Source organism: Ciconia boyciana, chromosome 5 (assembly GCF_034638445.1).
Source record: "Ciconia boyciana chromosome 5, ASM3463844v1, whole genome shotgun sequence".
In the NCBI taxonomy this organism is placed as follows: Eukaryota; Metazoa; Chordata; class Aves; order Ciconiiformes; family Ciconiidae; genus Ciconia; species Ciconia boyciana.
The window spans coordinates 66,082,188-66,099,951 of record NC_132938.1 but is presented as its reverse complement, the minus strand read 5'-3'; the positions used below and the strand labels follow the sequence as shown (position 1 = coordinate 66,099,951).

The 17,764-nt window shown below is 37.7% G+C and overlaps 1 long non-coding RNA gene across 1 annotated transcript; it reads right to left on the bottom strand.

Moving 5' to 3' along the window:
* Nucleotides 1-793: 793 nt before the first annotated feature.
* Nucleotides 794-15,671, bottom strand: LOC140652057 (uncharacterized). The gene is made up of 6 exons (XR_012042642.1): nt 15,533-15,671; nt 15,100-15,215; nt 6,219-6,308; nt 5,566-5,728; nt 4,572-4,736; nt 794-1,268 (listed from the first exon to the last, which is right to left on the bottom strand). It is a non-coding gene; the product is annotated as an uncharacterized lncRNA (long non-coding RNA).
* Between the last annotated feature and the right edge of the window lie 2,093 nt (nt 15,672-17,764).

The following is a 17,764-nucleotide window of genomic DNA, read 5'->3' as shown; positions in this document are numbered from 1 at the left end:
TGCAACGTTTGCACTAGTTTATATGAGTCGTACACAGTCACATCTGGAAATTTCCCAGCGCTGTCTGGCTTTTGTTAGTTTTTATATCAACTGATTTTAACTGGGCCTGCTCTTGTGCTAATAGAAGACATGAAGTTAACCATAATACAAATTATTGTTACACTTTTCTATCTCCAAATTTATTAGCATTGCATTTAAATTACAGTGTATTAAAATAAGTTAATCCCCAGTGAAGTGCGGTGTCCTGACTTCTGCCAATTTCCCTGTGCATTTTCTCCCTGTGCTGACACAGCGAACTGCTCCTGCAGAAGGTACGCTAGGACAAGCTGCTGTCACACACCTAGAATACCCGAGTTCCTTCTGCCTTTTTCTCCCTCTACTTAAGTACTTTTAGTGTTTTTCCTCAACCAGAGTTTCAAGAAACTTACAAGACCTTATTTCTCTAAGAGACTTACACCGCTCCTTCCCAGATGGTTGTAGTTTTATGTCTGTTTCAAAAATTATTCAAGGTAGAGTGACAGAACTGGAGAAGCAGTATGAGTACACGCTCTCCTGTCAGAAATACTTGGTTTGGAGGCAGTAGTGCAGACCTGGGGCAATGACATGAGGCGGAAGAGTGAGGGTGAAAGAGAATGGGAAAAAACCTACATTGTTCTCTAGCCTCCCTTTGCAAGCCTTGCAACGAGTACCGTGGAATGAGGCTTTCTACAATGGTAGCCTGTAGCTATGCTCTGACATATTTCACTGTGAGTTTTGAAACAAGTGACACAGGTCCTGTGGAATAACATTTTAATCAAACAGTATTATTCACAGTTGAACTGCATGAGAGGAAACAGACAGCTGTAGAACAGCATCCTAAATATGACTGCAAGTTGAGTTTTATCATCTTGACAAAGAAACGTCCTTGCAGTGAGGTCCTTGCTCCGAGTGAAGTTGCTAACTCACACTCCCACAGGCTTTTGTTGTAGCCAGCAGCGGCTGCCCTCAGCTGTGACACAGAAGCAGCTCCACCACAGCGGCCAGTTGTTGGAGCCCGGCACCAACGGTTTTCCCACAAGTGTGTTTTCTGTAGTCAGACATGGGTTTTCTGCAGAAGCCACTGTTACTTTCCTCAACATCTCCTACAGAATTGTGGCGTGGCATTTGATGTTGTCAAAATATAGTTGATATTTTAAAAGATACCAAGTAGGTGTTTTTAAAACCATTATGTTTCATATCCTTTTTCATTCAGCTTTGTCACAACTCTGCATAAGCATCCAGCAAATGAACTGAAAAGATGAAATAGTGTAATACAGATAAAATTACAGGTTCACAGACACAATAGCACACACTAAGTTACATTTTCAATTTCCAGTTTAGCTAGAAGGGAATCTTGTACAGAAAGGTGTTGACATAAACCTGAATTTTAGGGAAAAAAACACGTGACTTTAGGAACACATGCACAAATAGAATTAACACACACAAAAGAGATCCTCAACATTACAAAGAGCCCTGAAAACCTGAGGAAAGAAAAGAACTTGCTCGATCATTAATATTTCTGTATTTAGTTATTTGAATGTACCCAGTTTTCAGAAAAGAGGTTATGACCCTGTTATGTTTTAAAATCCATCTACCTGACTCTTGCATTACAAAATAGTTCGCTGTAATTTATACTTTGGTAAAATAACAAGTTTCTGAAAATAAAAAATTATTCTTCTTACATTATCAGGAAACAGTCACCTTAAAACTATACTAACAGATTCTCCACGTTTATACTGGTATGGCTGAACTATAAGTCTGACCTCATGTATTTCTATGCATGTAACTAACAATTAGAACCAAATATGAATGCAATCATAGTTTTGTAGTACTCAGGCCTTTTATTAGTTCTTGACAGATTTTCATTTTACAACATATCAAAATGGACAGACATTCAAATTAACAAAATTAATATACAAATAGAGAAATTTTGGTTTTGTTTTGCAGTGGGATTATGAGACCCAGCCTTAATGCAACCTTGGGACATGCTGGCGTGGAAAATATTCCTAAGTAAAAGATTTGTTCCACATCAGCTGTATTTACCATCTATGGACATGGCAGCAAGCAGCGTATGACTATATGATTTTGCTATGGGTGAATAGGTGTAATAACCCTAAGCATTCTACATTGCTCCTGTTCAAGCCCAGAATGTGGGACATGTACATTCCATCTTCATGGCACTTCTTTGCTCAGATCAGGCACTTTGATGTTCAGTGACATGATTTGTAGAGCAGAAATATTATTTGTGGTATAAATTTAAGTTCAAGACTTTTGAAAGACAGTACAAAGTTAGAAGAGATTGGCAAAATGAAAACCAGGTTTCTCAAAATGACTGTTCCAGCTGTACTTAGTGACTGAATAAATTTTTAATTTGGAGAGAATTCCACTTTATACTCAGTACAGAAGCTGGAAGTATCTATGTTAACTAGATAGGCAAGCCAATGTTTACTTTGCTATTACTTCTTTTCATTTACTTCTCCAGATTCAGAATGGTTTTCTTTCTTCTTAGGCTCTTAGATATTTTGGCTGCAAGGGAGGATGCACATGGGCTTTCTGGAAACAGTTTGATAAATGTACCTCTGGATATACAGTAGAGGTAAATAACTGCCTTTGCTGTTTACGTCCCCCAAGGGACATATTCTGCATTAAAATGAACGGAGTCATTCCATGCAGACTTGCACTGAGATGTCAGGTATCAAGCTTACTGTGATAAAAGCTCTGTATACTAGTTTCCATATATCGGTATCAATATATGAATATATATTGAATATATTTCCATATATTGATATATGGATAATTTATGTACAGGGAATTGTTGTCCTACCTCCCATCCCATAATTCCATGGAAAGGATTTGGTTTAGGCTTAAACAACACATCATTTAGGACAGCCTCATGGGTTAGATATATCTTGAAGTTGTTGCTTATTTGCTTTTTCTTCAAAGTGTCTTTTCTGTTTGAGATTTGGGAGAAGAGTCATAGTATTACCTTGTTTTGTGAGATGTGACCCTACCCAGCTTTCTCTCTGCTTTGTTTTTAGGATTTAACCAATCTCTATTTTTACCTGCTTCATTTACATAATTATATTTTGTAAATAATATATATGATTTTTTAATAAAGAGATCCCAAATATTTCTGGAAAAGAAAAAAACCTGAGACTAAGCAGTATTTTCTACAAGTCTTTCTTGAGACAATGTTTATAATGTTATTTTAACAATCAAACCATCAACAGGATCAAATTTTATTTAGTTACTTGACAGGAGAAGAATATATTCTCAAGGAATATAATGTGAGCAGTAAATCCTAACCTACTCTTTTGCTCAGATTTTACATAAGCATTTAAAGTCAATGGCAATATATTTCATAAAAGCTATTGGAACGTGGAAAAGGTCATCAGGATTCATACTGACGTGCTTCATGCTACTCAGATTTGCACGCATGCGCGTTATTAGTCATTCACAGCACAATTTCTCACAGAATGGGGGGGATAAATGCAGAAGTTGAATGCCAGTTTGGTTTTTTCTTTTACATTCAGGATGTCGAGGCAAGGGAGGAAAATCATCTTTTCCATTCATCTGCCTCACTATTCCATATTCAGAAGGTTTGATAGCAGGCCAGGTATACCATGGCCCTGCTCATAACGCTTTATAGTACTTCAGATAGATTGGTGAGCTTTCAACAATTGGGAGTTCTGGTCACAATGACAGGCACTGACTAAAACAGACTTAAACTTTTCACCTTCCACTATGTTGATTGTGTTTGTAAAGAAAAAGAATATTAAATTTTCATTAGAGACCATTTGGTTATACAAGATAAATATTACTTCAATGAGCTGTAGCTCCTTCTTACGGTAAGGTTTCAGATGTTACGCTGCTGTGTAAAATGCCTATCCCCAAGACAAGAGCTTCCCATACAGCTTATAAGGAGTCGCTGCTTTCATTAAAATGTGACAGTGCTCTGGATTTAAATGACAACATACTTTTTGTTCATTTAATTCAGCTACTCCAGCTCTATTATGAAATGGTTTGCAGGAAACGATTTACCTAAATATTCTGGTACTTGGTCACTGATTCCTGGGGTAGGAAGGGTCTGGTGAATAGTGCTTTGCAGTCAGAATGCCCTGCCTCCATCTTCAAGGTTTAGTAGGACCCTAGTTAGAATTAACAGCCAAAGCACCTAAGCAAGTTGCAGCTATTGGGAACAGATATATACAGGTATGTTATTCATTGTGTTGATAGTTCCGTTTCTAAGTCAGGGCCTATTTTAACATTACTTTTTGAAATATATGGGGAGCGTATCATCTCTGTTCATATGTGAACTTCGTAATAACTGAACTGTCATCTTTCTAACTTTCCATCTTTCTAATGGAATGAACCTGCTGAAACTATTTATGAACTTTAGATCCACTCCTGACCTGAAGACTTTGGCCTTTTGCTATTTCTGGCAGTGGCGGGGCTTTTTTGGTTTGTTATCAATAGTACCTGTGTTACTGCTCTTTTACGACTTTTCATAGCATTAGTCTTAGAGCATTCTGTACCCTTTTATTAAATCTTACCTTAGTAATTTTTGATGCCCGGTATTGTTTCAGTTTTTTGCAGGTTACGAATGTGAGCCATACAACAATCCTGATTTTTTTTGTGAGTATTACTACTGAAGACTCAACTGCTGTGGCATTGACAAATGCACACATGACAGTCCTTCCGGTATGACAAGATGGTTCCTTTATGACAAAAGAACATTTCACAGCTTGAGGATAAGCAACAATAATAAGTTGTTTGCAAGATAGTAATCTACCTCCCATAGAATTATAATAATCAATATTTTGTTAAAAATTTCTGAAGCTAGATTAGTTTTAATGCAAACTTAGAGGCTACATCTAAAAATCTGTATATATTTATATAGACAGCTGTAAACAAACTGTCACAGCAGGCGGGTGTCATACATAAAGAGATGAGACCCGTTACAGAATTCTTTTTGAAGATTTCTCCTCTCCTTTATGTTTGCAAGTGTTTAAAAGCCTTCTAGCATGTCAGCTCCTGCTATCTTTCTCATGAAAAAAGAAAAAATTTGCATTTGAGATTTGAAATTTTTGACATTTTGTATTGTATTCTCTTCAAAATGCCAACATTTTTATTTAAAAAAATTGAAAAAATCTTCACCTTGCTATTCCAGTATTCCACTGACATACTGCACAATATTTCAGTATATTAAAACATGATGACTAATTCAAGAATTGGGTCAGTCATTATTAAAAGAATTAAACTGAAGCAGATATTCAAACTTATATTTCACAGCTTGCATCCATGAGTACTTGTGGATACGATTAAGGCTTGTCTGATTGTCTCAGAGCTGCTAAGACTGTAACATAATACTGTATTTTAACTTCCTAAAGAACTTGGGGGAACTTCTTCACATCCTGAACATAAAAAGTCCTTTGTTAAATTTTTGAAAGCTGAATCACAGTGTTCATCCTATCAACTATGTCCAACATCATTAGAGATGATACCCAAGAGAAATACGTGCTGTGTTAAAAACACTTCATTTCTTACCTGTGCAGCTTCCTTGATAGTTGCAATAATCACAAACCGCTGAGGCATACAGAGAAGGTAACATGGCTTTATGAATTCCTTATTCCTGCCTCATTTAAGCCTCTGTCTTGTGGAATTGCCCCAGTATGAATTTCTCCTTTGATTCCTTCCTTTGTGCAGAAGGCTACAGAGATGCAAATCAAGATAGATAACAGAGCTTTCAGGACTACAATCTTCCACTGTGACTGTTTTCTTGAGAATGGAATTAGTTAGAATTTGTGGTTCGATGCTGAAACATGTACCTCCAAGAATGCACCATCATTCTTGGTGGTAAAATTCTGATCGTAAAATATAAATCTGTTCAACTCTTTCAGCTGTGTTTTGTATTTACAGATTTGATTGATCTTCGATTTCAATTCAGATTTTATCTTTCCAGAACATTCAGAGCTACTTATAAGTAAATGAAAGGATCTAAGCTTTTGGACAGCTCACAGTATGTTCTAAACTTAACATTTTGATACATATGAATTCAGGATTCTTGCTGACCTAATCACTAATTATTGTATTGCTTTGATGGTAAGATGTAGTGCTGCTCTAGCACTTTCATAGGGGAAAATGAAAGCTTCAGAGTACTAAAATTGGCAGAAAGTGTTCTGTACCTTTAGTTTACTTACATGTTTTTCCTTTCTCAGCAGAAGAGTGAAGAGAACAGTGATGTGGTTGTTGCAAAGGAATCGGCAGAAAAAGTACTCCAGGTCCTCGTACTACACAGAAATGAAAGTGGAATTAGAGAGGCTGTCTTTGGAGATAAAAATCCATTAGCCCAGATTTAAAACTGTAGAACTCTACAGCCCAGGTAGTTGTAGCTGCTCCTTAACATTTCAACATTTGAAAAGTTATAAATGTGATCACCCAGACTGTGTTCCAATCTGAAAATAAAATAAATTTCAGTATACAACAATGGCTTCTGAGAAAGGAAATAATCATATTAAGTTAAACTAGTCACATTTTGAACAGACTTTGACACAGTATTGCACCAATAGTATTTACCAAGAAACTCCTAAACTTTTCTTGCTTTATACTACTCATTTTAGCAGTTGGCCATCTATAAGACTGTATTTATGCAAAACAAATTTTTCTTCCTGCACTGTCCAATACTTAATTCTGTATTTCACTCTGCAGAGAAGTTAACAAACTGCCTGTATGATTTCATTTCCATTGAAGTGGCTCATGTGACCAGAGCAAATCCCAGAGTTGTCGCCCAAGAAGAATTCCTGTTCATCTCTATGAAAGTACAGACTCTGCTACTCCTAAGTATCTCTTTAGCTTATTTGCTCCCAGTGATTTTAATGGGAATGCCCACGTGCTAATGAACTGACAGCAGCACAATCTAGCCGTCAAACTGTTAGCTGAGCTCTGCAACTCCATAATGAGATTTATAAAATTCTATACCTTAGTTGCACGAGCAGAAATTAAAGTAGTAAAGTCAGACTTCACTGTCACACTATAGGCATTAAATTAAAATTATATTTTTGTCTTTTTATCCAGCATTCTACTTTCCATACATATCTGGATCAGAAGAAGATAGGACTAATAAATTGCTTGAAGTTGATTGCTCATGGCAGTCTATTTTCTTGTACTTTGGAAAAATTCAAATCAGCAGTGGGCCAATGCCAACCTATCCTCATTCAAGATTAAAGTTAGAACAGCAGGCCCACTATGGCAGAGAGATGAGAATTTTCCTTTCTTTCTTCATTCCAATGAAGAGGCACACGAATCAAGCTGAGAGAAAGGCAGAAGTGAAATAAATAAAACCTTGGTTCTCCCCTTTTGTTTAGGCACTGACTAGTACAATTAGATTGCTTGCACAAGTCAGGAGATACGTCATCTGTATAGGTACTATAACATGTACCTTTACGAACAAGGAAAGCAGGGGGAAAAAAAAAGTGATTAATAGGAGAAGGGAAATGAGTCCAGAATCCCTGAGGTTAAAAGGCTTTGAGTATGTGTGTGTGCCTGTATGTTGATACTATGGAGATCCTTAATAATTGCTTTGTAAAAGCTTGACCTTGTGACAAGAATTAGACTCTCAAGGATCTCATAATACCCCAAGGTTAATGGTCCTGACTTGTTTCTCACAATCTTTTCTATCTCCCCACCCTCATTAGGGGTGGATTTTACAAGCATTCTTTTAGGGGTACACGGTTCATTAAGCCTTTTTTCATTAATCTGCTCCAAATTGGTCTTGATATGATCCCTGCTTTCCACTGCAATTGGCTTAGGAGCTGAATTATCCCTGGCATTTGCTCCTTTCGGCAGGATCTTAGCAATAGGGTACCATGGATCAAGTGGTTTATAGTGTTAAGACTCATGCATTGCTCAGGCTTAAAAATGACAGAACTGCCTGATACCATCAGTTTTGTTGAGATTTTTGTCATTTGAATTTAGTCTTAAACAATTGTGATATACAGAATTTAATCATTCTGATTATATCACTAACTCTATTGAAAATGTTTTTGTGTATGAAAATTCCTGTTTCAGTTTGCTTACATTTAACAGTAAGTGATTTAATCTGGACCTAGGAAACTTTAAAAGACTTACTTATGTTTAGGTTTTATGTGAAATTATTCAATCTGGTTGAAGATTTTTCTTTTAAATCCTCCATCTGAACGGCTTTAAAATAATTAAAAATAAATCACAAGCTGAAGGTTGTTACTTCCTAAAGAGGTACTATAATTTGTTTGAATTTATTAGTTTGAAGGAAGCTTTATGATAACAATAACCTTACAAGCTTTTAAATTTTATTGCTTCCAGTACAGAAAATAAGGTTTTTGTATTTTCAGTGCCAGTAACTGAAAGGAATTCCTTGTTCCTTGTAATGAATGCTCAATTTGCTGTAATTAATAGCATAGCGTTGCTAAATAGCAGGGATTTTATGTTTTTACTAACCCTTGTTCCTCCTCAGCAAACCAGGGATCTAGCGGGAAGCGTTTTTCCCCCAAATACTTGCATATGGCATGTGAGGTACTCATTTCTGACTTGCTCGGTATGAGCATTCTTTTCGTTCATTGCCTAAATTACAACTTTTCCATCTGTTTGATCAGCTGTTACAATCCCCCAGCCATAAATTCTGTTACTAGCAAGCACCTAATGTTATTGTTACATAACAGGGAAGAACAGATGTTAAACTGGCTAGATACGCCTTCCAAGATACTTCCAAGCACGCTGCCCCAGTGCTGCTTGGGAAGCAACTTCCTCCTCTTTGACTTATTTTACAACAAGTAGTTGACTGAAGTCCAGTTTTCAAAGTAATAAATAATTATAGGAAAGACATAAATTTGGATTTTTTTTAAATTGAAAACTGCATCTTTTTAAGTGAATTCGAAGTACTATTTGACAAATGTATGCATTTATCAATGAAGATGGGTTCAATATAATAAGACTTCTATCAGAGTTCTCACTATCACAGGCCTTGTGGCAGTTAAAGAATAAGTGCAATTACAGCACCTACTAAATAGATTACAAGTGACAGATTTGAGACACAGTCCTCAACAGAATTATCATTTGATTCTGTAGGGATCTATTCTTGCCACTCACTCATCAGAAGGTGTAAATGGCTTTAATAATTGTTATGACCATTTATAGAAGAAATTTACTGTGAACTTACATTTACAGTACCCCAAAAATTGAACTGTTAGTCAGTGTTAGCATACATCATCCAATTCAAGTGTTCATGTTTTAGGAGGAATATTTAAAACTTATACAGGTTCCAAACGCCTTACTTCAGAGAAGCTTGAAAAACTCTATGTTTATTTATTAAGAAGAGAAAAAAAGTAAAAGGTAACATAAGTGCCGATAGCAGCCTAAGGAGAAAACCTGTATTAATTGACAGCTTTTAATATGCAGAAGGACACTGGCAAAACTGAAATAATTGGTATCCAATCTGGAAATAAATTAAGTTTAAAAAAATAATAACAAAAATTACAGCTAACTACAATAACTATACAAGTAACTAAAGATTTGGTCGATTTCCCATTGCCCTGAAATTTACACATCAAGTTTGGATATGTTTCTGAAACAGCTACATTTTATTTATAATGCATTAGCAAGCTTTGTTAAGGATTTATCGTGTTGTAGCCTATGGTTAATGCTGTGTAGAAGTTCAGACTGAGTTATTACAATTTTAGTTCTTAAAACTTAGGAAATACATGAAACTTCAAAATATTACCAATACAGAAAAAGTGCCTAACAAGGCTTCCTGTGTACTTTTTTTTGTTTTGTTACAAAGGAAGGAGGCTTATCAATTTGAAAGCACTTTGTCCTAGTTACAAATAATGGAATAGAGACAAATAGCCTTCACTGACTATGCAAATCATCTGTGTCTGTAAGACTCATTGAAGAGTGACTTACCTTAAGATTACACTGTTATGCTACTAATTAACCTCCAAAGTTGAAAAAATTCGTAATTTCATAAATCCCTTTTTATTGTTTGTTAGTTTATATTTGTATTTGTCTTATATTGTGGTTATTATTGCTTTCAACAAGGTATCTCCTTTAACAAAAACCACATGTCTTACTTTTTTAGCTACTTCTCTGTAGCTAAAAAACATTTAATAATCAATAATATCAGTTGCTGGAGCAATTTTGCTGCAATAAAGAATTATTCTGGTGGAATTTGAAACAGGTTAGTAAGCCTGGCGATAGAACAATTTGAATGGCTTTTGATGAAGCAAGCAGAAGGCTAGACACTATAGAAAGCAAATTTCATTTTCAGAATTGCTGCCTTGTTTTCAAAACTGATGTTAGCAAGCGAGTTATTTAATTGATTCTGTAAAATATTTACATATAGTTGGACAACTACATAGAATCATAGAATCGCTTAGGTTGGGAAAGACCTTCTTTAAGATCATCAATTCTAACTGTTAACCTAACGCTGCCAAGTCCACCACTACACTATGTCCCTAAGCACCACATCTACACGTCTTTTAAATACCTCCAGGGATGGCGACTCAACCACTTCCCTGGGCAGCCTGTTCCAATGCTTGATAACCCTTTCGGTGAAGAAATTTTTCCTAATATCCGATCTAAACCTCCCCTGGCGCAACTTGAGGCCATTTCCTCTCATCCTATCGCTTGTTACTTGGGAGAAGAGACCGACACCCACCTTGCTACAACCTCCTTTCAGGTAGTTGTAGAGAGTGATAAGGTCTTCCCTCAGCCTCGTTTCTTCCAGGCTAAACACCCCCAGTTCCCTCTGATGCTCCTCATCAGACTTGTGCTCTAGACCCTTCACCAGCTTCATAGTCCTTCTTTGGACACAAGGATGAGGAAAAGGCTGAGGTACTTAATGCCTTCTTTGCCTCAGTCTTTAAAAGTAAGACCAGTTTTTCTCAGGGTACGCAGCCCCCTGAGCTGGAAGACAGGGACGGGGAGCAGAATGAAGCCCCCATAATCTAAGGGGAAATGGTTAGTGACCTGCTACACCACTTAGACACACACAGGTCTATGGGGCCAGATGGGATCCCCCCAGGGGTACGGAGGGAGCTGGTGGAAGTGCTGACCAAGCCGCTTTCCATCATTTATCAGCAGTCCTGGCTAACTGGGGAGGTCCCAGTTGACTGGAGGTTAGCAAATGTGATGCCCATCTACAAGAAGGGCCGGAAGGAGGATCCGGGGAACTACAGGCCTGTCAGTTTGACCTCGGTGCCAGGGAAGGTTATGGAGGAGATCATCTTGAGTGCCATCACGCAGCACGTACAGGACAACCAGGTGATCAGGCCCAGCCAGCATGGGTTCAGGAAAGGCAGGTCCTGCTTGACCAACCTGATCTCCTTCTATGACAAGGTGACCCGCCTAGTGGATGAGGAAAAGGCTGTGGATGTTGTTTACCTGGACTTTAGTAAAGCCTTTGACACCGTTTCCCACAGCATTCTCCTGGAGAAACTGTCTGCTCATGGCTTGGACTGGCGTACTCTTCACTGGGTACAAAGCTGGCTGGATGGCTGGGCCAAAAGAGTGGTGGTGAATGGAGTTAAATCCAGTTGGTGGCCGGTCACGAGCAGTGTTCCCCAGGGCTCAGTACTGGGGCCAGTCCTGTTTAATATCTTTATCAATGATCTGGACAAGGGGATCGAGTGCACCCTCAGTAAGTTTGCAGACAACACCAAGTTGGGTAGGAGTGTTGATCTGCTTGAGGGTAGGAAGGCTCTACAGAGGGATCTGGACAGGCTGGATCGATGGGCCGAGGCCAGTTGTATGAGATACATGATATACACTATTGACTTTTCTATCTCTTTTCTATCTCTTTTCCATCTATTGTCTATCTCTTTTCGTCACAGAGACTAAATAGTTACAGGTTAAGAGCTCAAAACGCCACAGTTTCTTTACATGTGGGAACAGATGGATAAATTCAAGGGCAGCAAGTAGTCTCCACTAGGTATTGTCAGGCAAGTATTTTGAAGTACAGAATGTATGAACTACTATCAAAAGTCAGAAGACAAGAGGAAGAGTCAGATAATGGAGATGCACAGATATCTAAACCAGAAGTTACACAGTTTCTGGAAATGACAGATCAGTGACACTTTTTTCCAGTTGAATGAATGTAATATGCTCTAGAATCTAAAACTTTAATAAGTCCAAACTACTCTTGTAGAGGAAAAGCATCTCTGTCCAGTTCTTCAGAATTCCTTAACCATGGGTCCCTTCCAACCCAGACTCTCATGTGATTCTGTACCAACAAATTCTTGGCTTAAAAAAAGTGGTTGAAATTATTTATTTTCAAGGCATTCCACAGAAGGTTACAAGGGAAATTAAAAATTGTAAAAAGGCAATGTAGTGTCTCAACAGATGGCTAAAAGAAGCAGGACTGAAAACAAGTACACATTTTCAAATGTGCAAGAGCAACAATGATAGAATTTGAGGCATGGAAAGGCTACGAGATACACTAATAGACTGAACAGACTGGGATGATGTAGTCCCTATCTATTTATTAAGCAGTATTAGGAATATAAATTAATTTTTATGTTTACCTGGTAGGATCAGTCTCAGCAGTTCTTTTAACAATTTTTTAATATAGTTACTGCAATTTAAAAAATGTTTTAGGATTCAAATGATTTTGTTTCTTTGAGAATCACTGTCCTTGTGTATATAGTATACTTACTTTGCTACTAAAATATGATCCTAACAAATTATTATTTTTGTGTTCTAGACATAAGTATATATGTGGATATTACAGAGTGGCTGCTTATTTCTTCTTTAAGATACTGGCTGATTTAATGCCCAGCAGGACTTTGCCAAGCATCATCTTCACTTGGATAGGTTATTTCACAATAGACAAGTATTCTGCAAAAGTAAAATGCATCAATATAATCCTTACCTATCCAGTAGACAGTTTTGGGCAGGCACATGATATTCTAATTACTGTTCCTTAACACAGAAGCAGTCCTCCTCCCATTTTTATCTTGTCTCTCAACATGCTTCAATTAGAATTTTTTGTGTGTAAACAAGAACAAAAACATGCAACACTGCCAGCCAAACCAAAAAGCTCTGGCCTGGTGAAAGATCAACTAATGTTTTTATTTTAAAGGTTTCAAGCCAAAGTTGCAGCCCTCTTCACTGTGGTGATTACTCTCATCCTAGCACCTATACAGCCAGTTTGATGACTCTTGTCCAGTTGCTTTTGCTAAATGCAGTGAGCATTGCTCATCTCCTGATAAACATTTACTCTGTTTTTATGATTGTGAGTGCTAAAAGATTTTTCAGTTTCTTCCCCTGTATCTTTGATATGACACACAATTAGATTACTTGAAAAAATAATTTGTAACACACACTTTAAAACAACTCAGAGCAACCCCCTGGAACTTTGCAGTATGTTTACAATATTATTTGGAACAATGTCTGACAATGCTGTCACATTTACTACACTGCAAACCTGATGCCTATAATACTTGAAAAAGAGCATGTCAAAAAGGCAAAGGTGCCTCGTGCAGAAGAAAACTTCTATTTGATGCTCAGGCCTAGTTACTGCCTCTGTAGTTTCTGTTATTTTACATTTAGGTCTTTGATGAAAGCACTTCACAACCATATCACCGAGGCTGTGCAATTTCTGAAGCGCTGCCGTACTGTTGAAAACCATCCGTATCCAAAAAGATAAAGACATTATATGCAATTGAAAGAATCACAAAATGAGGGTAAAAAGTCATCAGACATACCAATTAACCCATACAGCTCACGAATCCAAGAACAGGTCAACATATGTTCATAGACCCAGACACTTTCTATCAGTTCTTGCCCCCGTTTTTGACTACATTCCTGCTGCAGAAATCCAAACATCACTAATCCCTAACCTAGCCTGTTAAATAAGTAAATCGTGCTTCTCCAGTCTCATGTATTTCCTTCATATTTTGAGAGAAATAATCTTTGCCTCCATAGGGTTTTGAGTCACGCTAAGCAGACCATTTGATTCTCAAGAAAGCTGCCTTGCCAATATTCGAGGCACCCTTCTTCTTCAAAGAATACAACACTGCAATTATTCCCTCACTCTCCAGTATTTTGAAATAGCCACCTGCCTCCTGTAAGGCATTGATTATATTTCCATTGACCTAGTGGGCGCAGTCAAGAGCTTAGGATGCAATACCCTGCTCTGTATGACTGCAGACAGGCACCTCAGGTAACGTGATGAAAATTGTTTCTGGGCATGCACTGGCATCAGTCCAAGGTGAGTCAAACCTCTTCAAACAATCCCTGTTACAGATTTGTAGTTACATATTTTCTGTTTGCAGATTTTCTCTAGGATGCTGATAAATATTACAAGTATTCAAATTTTTCTTTCCTGGATGAAAAATTTCAGTATTCCTCACTACAGCCTAATAGTGCTAGGTTTTCTGCACGTTTTATTCAAATAATCTTCCAAAAGAGACCATCATTTAATTTGGAGAGAAAAAAAAAAAAGAAGGGCAATGATTTTCTAATATTAACTGGGAAATGCTATTTTAATAAACATCAACTTTCTGTCTCTTGAACATTCAGTAAAGTGCAGTCACTCACTTGGTGTTTATCTGTGTATTTTTACACAAAAGGTATAGCACAGGACAAGAGAGTACAATCTGATAATGTAAATAGCAGCAATGCCAACAATGACTCCTGGAGTTGCTCCCCTGGATCTTCCATGTGACACACTTTTATTTTCTAAATAATCTGTGGCTGTGTGGTTATGGTTCTCACAAACATAAACAACTTCTTTCAATCTAAATATTTCCCTCCTTTTTTGAATGAGTTGTCCTTCTGTCAGATAGAGCTTACATTCATCTCACTGCTAGCTATCAAAAAAAAGGGAAAAGATTTCTGAACGTAACATAAATGCTTTTTCTCTCCCAGTACAAGTCTCCCTCCTATTCCTTGCTGGGCATGAATTAACAGCCAGTTAGACAGTTAAAACCCTTGTCAAACCTGTTTCTTCACATAATTGTTTTAAATTACTAAGCCAGGAAACCCAACCAGCCCTTATTACACAGCTCTAACATCATAAGAACATCGAAAGGAAAGGAAATTTCTTACCAGGAGTAATGCATGACTCATGCAAGGATTCCTTCCCTGCTTTCTGGGAGTCACAATGACAAAGCAATCATTTTTCTGAAATGGAAGTTGGAGGTTCTTGCAAGGGGACTTGCTGCCTGTTTAGAAAAAGGGGGAGAAGTGTCACAGATTTTAGGCAAATTATGTCTGCTCAGTTTTCTAAAGCCATGTCTCAGTAAATCCACCTCAGTCTTGGTAAGTGTTGATGATGAAGCTGTGATGTAATGGGTGATATTGGGAAAGGAATTCCTGCTAAAGGAATCTCCTTCTCTTGACGTTTACCTGGCTTAGCAGGACTAATTGGCCAAGCACAGCTAGTATCTTTACAGTAACAGTATTCAAAATTCAGTAACATGTAAGTTTTAAAACCAGAACAGCTGCATGCCTTTTCTATATGATAAATATGAAAACCTACTTCAGCCAAGAGCTTTCCAGATCTGGGGCTGTCTCCTCCTGTGTGGGGAGATGATTGGGAGGGAGCTAAGAAGCCCCTGGCAGCTCACAGCTCAATGCCAAGTGTCTCCAATGCTCACCAGGTCTGCCTTCCTGCAGCTTAAGGTTTCTCACAACTGCATCTCTCAGCATACAGCCTTCTGTATCTGGGGAGTCAGGGAACTCGATCTTACAGTGTTCATCTCAGCTGCAGGCAAAGCTGATAGCAGTACAAAAGTGCGCTTACCTCAGACATTGGAATGAACTGGTAATTGCAAGTTTAGCCTGAAAGGAGTTGGGGTTTTTTTGTTTTGAGTGTTTCTCAAGAGTTTTCATTGTACTATTCTCCACGCAACAGTGAAAAGCAGCAGCCCAGCCTGAGCAGGCACACACAAGCATTTCTGGCAGTCAAGGCACTGTTAAGAGTATTTCAAAAACTCCTTAAGTGTGACTTACCTGAAAACAAAGCTCAACTCTTCTCAGTGGAAGGATTTTTTTCAAAAGTAGAATCCTCAAAAATCTGTACAGCAGTTAAATTCTAGCTCTGTAACAGTTTAATATTGTTGATTTGTTTTGCAGTCGAATCAGTCTCCCTAAGCATTCCTTAGAGTAGAAGGAAAGCAGAAGAGCTTCCAGAAATCTCCAGTCCAAGGAAAACTTGCTTGTGATCCCACTGCTGTTTTAGCATTACTAACACTTAAGCACCAGCATAACAGTCCTTTGAACCAAGCTGGGACCAGCTGAATGTGTGTGCTAACGCATCAGGGTGAGGCGACACATATAAAAGAGAGACAGCTCTTTTGAATATCAGTCAACCACCCAAACCATTAAGCTGTCCCTCTGCCTTTCTGTACCTATTTTGCCCAGTGCTGAAAACCTGGAAGGACCATTATGGCACAGGAGGTACACAGACTTACTGTGAAATCAGAATCAGAAATCTTCTAATGCACGCCTACGTTCCTGAAAACAAGTCAGAACCCAAGATGCTATTTTTGTTAAGATTGCACAAAGGGAAAAAAGTTTCTCACAGCTTTTTTGCATTTCTCCATTGTAGAAGTTTGTTTGCAAACTATTTATTTTCTTTTGAAATACAACGTTGTATCTTTTCTGGAAGACCCAGAGCATGAACTAAACTCTTACTGCAGGGGTACATAGCAGTAATGTTTTCTTCTATTTAGCATGCTTTTACTTCATCATTTGTTTGCTAGCAATTGAGAACTGATTTTTCTTGCAGCCATCCGCAGCATCTTTCAGGTAAAAATACGGCATAACCTGAGTTACTACTAAAAAACGTTTTTAGCAAAACAGAAGACAACTGTGCCTCTGAATTAATTCAGTTTGTGTGCAGAAAGGGAAGAATGGTTTGCGAGCATCAGAATTTCAGCAATTCGGTTGGGAAAAAAGACTGACACGACTGACACACATTTTATCATAGTGCTAACTTTTTTCCCTTTTTCTCAGGTTTTTTTTCTTGTTTAGATTTACTGGAGAAGAGTATTTGAATATGCAACGCATCCAGGTGATGCCGTGGGATATGGAAGAATTATGTGGCTCTTATTCCGAACGTGCATCTCAAACTGCACTTCCTGAAGAAATTTTCAAAAGTCAGCAAGACTATAGCATACACACAGTATTTAAAAAAAATAAAAAGGTCCCACTGCCCACACAGTGACTTTTATAGTGCACTGACTAAAGGCTTAATATACTTAAACAACTCAGTATGTATGTATTTATTTCATTAAAGACTGAGATGGATTTACATTAAGCATTCCATTTTCATTAATATGGTATACTTTTGACCCGGTGAGACAGCTGCCCAGACAGAACTATGGGGCTTATACATGAGCCTGGTATTTCCAAGGACCATTCAACCCTCCAGATGCTGTAGGATTCCCTGAAACAAAGGGAAAAAATAGAGGGGAATAGAGAAAAACAGAAGTTAACTTACACAGCAAGTGTGAAGTAATAAAGGGACAGAGTTACTAGCACTCAGAGCTGCTACTTGAAATAGAAAATAGACCTATGCATTTGCACAAACGCAAGTGTGAAATAAAGTGTTAAAAAAAGTACTGTTTGGGCAATGAAGCAGTAGGATCAGCCCAGTCCTCTCTGTTCATTTACACCCTGTACTCCCTTTTTACATTATTAGGTAATCTGAGAATAAGGCATGAGATAGAAGTAACACACACAAATAAAATGTAGGATTCTTAATGTT